Source organism: Nicotiana tabacum, chromosome 23, assembly GCF_000715075.1.
Source record: "Nicotiana tabacum cultivar K326 chromosome 23, ASM71507v2, whole genome shotgun sequence".
Classification (NCBI taxonomy): Eukaryota; Viridiplantae; Streptophyta; class Magnoliopsida; order Solanales; family Solanaceae; genus Nicotiana; species Nicotiana tabacum.
The window spans coordinates 53,954,694-53,959,095 of NC_134102.1; the positions used below are offsets into that span (position 1 = coordinate 53,954,694).

Sequence of the window (4,402 nt, forward strand, 5' to 3'; positions counted from 1 at the left end):
CTTTCTTGCTCACTACATCCTTCTCTTTTGAGCCCTTCACTTTCCACTCAACATTTGCAGCTGGTTTTTCTTTTTGTGCCCCCTTTGTTACATTCATCTCAAAAGTCACAGTCTCCTCACCCACTCTAAGAATGCGTTTTATTTTGTGTATATCCAATATTGCTCTACCCGTCGCTAAGAATGGTCTTCCTAGGATGAGGGGGACCTCCTTGTTCTCCTCCATATTCATCACTATAAAGTTTACAGGAAATACGAACTTATCCACCAGAACTAACACATCTTTCACTATCCCCTCGGGTATTAAAGTCATTTGGTACGCCAGCTGCAAAGATATTGGTACCGACCTTATCTCTCCAATCTCTTTCTCTAGTTTCCTATAAATAGATATTGGCATTAAGTTATTTGAGGCACCAGAATCACATAACAATTTATCAAAATTGATAGTTCTTAATGAGCAAGGTGTAGTAAAACTCCCTAGATCTCCACACTTTTGTGGGAGTTTGTTTTGCAATATCGCACTGCAATGCTCTTTGAGCTTGACCACTGAGGTCTCCTCTATCTTCCTCTTCTTTGTAAGGATCTCCTTCAAGAATTTGGCATAAGCAGGCATCTGTGAGAGCATTTCTGTGAATGGTAAGTTCACATGAACCTGTTTCAGCACATCCAAAAATCTCCCAAACGGTTTGTCCAACTTTTCTCTATATAGCTTTTGAGGGAAGGGTAAAGTAGGCATGTGCTCCCTCTCATCACGTTCCTCCCTTCTCGATGTTTCTCCCTTCTTCTTTTTCTCAGCTTTCATCTGGCCTTTCATCTTTTTATCAACATCATTCTTCATCTGCTCCCCACTTTCTTTTTCAAGTTTCACATCATTTTGGAATGGGGTGGGATATTTCAACACTTGCCCACTACTCAGAGTTACAACATTCACTTTTTCTTTAGGATTTCTCTCAGTATCAGCGGGGAGATTTCATGGAATCCTCTCAGATAATATTGTTGCAAGTTTCCCAACCTGTCTCTCCAGGTTTCGAAAACCAGTGCCCAGTTCTTTGATAGCTGCTCCATGGGCGTCCAGCCTCTTATGTGTCTTGATAATTAAAGCCTTCATTAGATCCTCTAGGCCAGGCTGAATGGGCTGTTGAGGCTGATATTGTTGCCTCTACTGATTTTGGTATGCTGGAGCTCCTTGTCCTTGGGGTCTGGGGTTGTTTTGTTGCCATGCATTCGCAGTACCCCCAGGTGAACTCCATAAAATATCAGGGTGCCTCTGACCCAATGCATTATAATTTCCCACAGCGTTGACTTCCTCAGTTGAGGCTTAACACTCATGAGTAGGGTGTCCTCTCCCACATATATCATAAACTGCGTGCAACTCATTTTATATTAAGGCTAAGTTCAGCTTTTGTATTTCTTTAGCCATAACATCAAGCTGTACCTGCACATATGTATTAGCATCAACTTGGTGAACACCAGTTGATCTTCTTCTTTCAGCACTCTCAGAGGGCCACTGATCAGCATCTTTAGATAACTCATCAAGAATTGTAACTATCTCCTCTGGTGTCTTCTTCATGAAAGGGCCTCCAACTGCATTGCCCAATGTTCTACGTGAGTCCGGTGTCAATCCTTCCCAAAAACCCCAGAGTTGCATCCAGAGTTCAATTCCGCTTTGTTGACACTTTCTAACTATCTCCTTAAACCTCTCCCATGCTTCAAAAACAATTTCAGTCTCTTTCTGGCAGAAGTTATAGATTTCTCTTCTAATCTTGCCCGTCTTAGCTGAGGAGAAATATTTATCAAGGAATTTTCTGGTCATCTCCTCCCAAGTTCTAATCGATCCACTGGGTAAACTCCAAAGCCACTCCTTAGCATCATCTTTAAGTGAAAAAGGGGAATGCCCTTAAGTACACTGCATCTTGTGACACCCCATTGCATTGAAAGGTATTCATAATCTCTTCGAAGTCCATTAGATGTGTGTTAGATTTTTATTTGGTTTCCTTTTGAAGACACAACAATTCTGAAGGGTTTGAAGCAACTCTTGCTTCAACTCAAAATTGTTTGCTGCAATTGGAGGTGGTCTAACACTGGATAATCCTTGATTGTAGACCGGTCTAGTATAATCGCCAAGGGGTCTCCCAGTCAAGGATTGATGTTGATTAAGTTTGAGACCCCTCTCTTCTTCATAGATATTCTGTGGATATCTAATAGCTGCTTCCTCAGCATCCCGTACAACTTTTTCCTGTTGTTGGGATGCCTCTCCTGCAGCCACATCTACATTATCATCACTGTTTCCAGCCATAGTTTCTTTGGTTGAGGATTGCCCAACCTTTTCTGATGTCTCGGTGACATTTCTTTCCTTCCTCAGCTGTCGCAATTATTTTTCTATCTCTGTCTCGTATGGTATCACTTCTTTCGCAGAAGCTCGAGTCATGCACCACACTAAACCTGTCACCTGCGCACAGTCAAAGAACACCAAACGCAAAAAGAGAAAAAAAAGAAATTTTTTTGAATTAGCAGTACAAACTATTTCAAACACTATTGGTTGCCAATCCCCGGCAACGACGCCAAAATTTGACGAGATCGAAACACACACGTAAATTATGCTCGCTAGTCAAATATAGTATAGTATAATATTGTATCCACAGGGATTGGATTTAAACATTATTCTTGTAATTTCTAGCTTGATTGCTATCCAAGATGATCAACAATTGAGATTTCTATGATTTCTAACTATAATTAACTAAGAATCTAAAGCTATTGACTAATGACAATCACAACAAAGGTAAGCAAAGAAGTTATCAATGGGAGAAAATAAGGGTTGATAGGATAGGTGCATGATAATTGTTTGGGATCTAACTCTAGGTAATTCACTTCTAATGTTTAAGTGAGTCTCTCGAATTCACTCAATTATTAGTTCAAACGTTCAGCAAAACTCCTCTCTCGATTAAGTCTTAACCTCACAAGATGAACCAATTTAAGCACGTGAAGATAGGCAAGAATGCATAGTGGATTGGTCTTTAGGAGAACCTTTCCCGGTTATCCTCCTAACTAGGTATAATTAATGATTCAACTAGCCTCTTTCGGTTACAAAGAAGAATTCGTGAACACAACCAACAATATAATGCAAAGATATCATAAGTTATGCCTCTCTCGATTACATGAATAAGTGAATATAGATGCAACAATTAAATCATCCAAAATGATTCAATACATAAAAATAAAGTTATAATCCACAAACAATCATCAATACACCAAATCCAACAAACCCTAAAGAGAACTACTCCATAGATATAGAGCAATTCATCACAAATAAAATTAAAGTATAGGAAAACATAAATTCGATAAAAACTCGGGTCTTTATTGAGGAAGGAAAGAGGAAATCATTGTGCTCGTATTCTTCAGACTCCTCCTTAGCCTCCTTAGGTCGAAGATGTGTCAAATGTCCATAAAATACTGTTTTTCCATGTATTTATACTAAGTAGGGTCAGCCTCAAACGAAATCACCTTCTCCTAGCCGAAATAGGAAATTAACTCTATAAAAATTACACAGGCGCGCCGCATGGGGAAACGCGCCATGTGGGGCATTAGTGGGGAAATCCAGAGAGCTAATTCCAACATGCAGTAGAGAATTGCATAAGCGCGGTGCCCCTCGGGCTGCGACAATGGGGCTTTCTCAGAGTACGGACTAAACTTTGATTTTTGTTGTCCAGACTTGGTCCTCGACCCCCGAACACGATCCCAGCTTAATCCCTTGGGCTTTTACTCAGACTTCAACGCTAAAAATAGCTCGAATTCATTTCATAACATCTACATAGCTCGGAATCACTCTTGCAAGGCATAAACACACCATAAGTGTTAATCACTATCAATTAAAGCTCAACACAAGTAAAGTGCCGTGAATTGGTGCGCAATAAGTGACTAGAATACGCAATTATAGCCTACCATCAGTTGTTTTCTCTTAAAATACAAAAAGCTGGTTCATCTAGCTCTGCTCTGGTCAAGAGCCCTGCTAGCTCTTCCAAGAAAATGAAGAGAACTACAAGAAAGAAGAGGAAGAAAGCTGAGGAAGGTCAGAGCAGTCCTCAAGCCAATTCCTCGACTGCTGACCTTCGTCTCTGGGATGAACCAGAAAATAGTGCCACTATCATAGTGGCAAATGATGATGAATGTAGAGTCCCGATTGATAGACATGTTCTAGGTGAGTCGATGGTTCTGAAACCAAATGACGAGGATACGTACCCGGAAGGTGGTCTTGCAATTTTGTACTCGTCACTCCAGTTACTAATCGAAGGTGTCGCCCTCTAATCTTTGAGGAGGCCAGTGCTATTCAGGTGCAAAAGGTAGAGCTAGAACTTCTGGCTCCTCCCGAACAAGAGGGTAATATTGATGACCAATTTTGACCCTCCCT

At 40.7% G+C, this 4,402-nt stretch overlaps 1 non-coding gene across 1 annotated transcript; it reads left to right on the top strand.

Annotated features, from left to right (window-relative positions):
* Positions 1-1,655: 1,655 nt before the first annotated feature.
* Positions 1,656-1,762, top strand: LOC142177769 (small nucleolar RNA R71). Its single transcript, XR_012706326.1, has one exon. It is a non-coding gene; the product is annotated as a small nucleolar RNA R71 (small nucleolar RNA).
* The last annotated feature ends 2,640 nt before the right edge of the window (positions 1,763-4,402 follow it).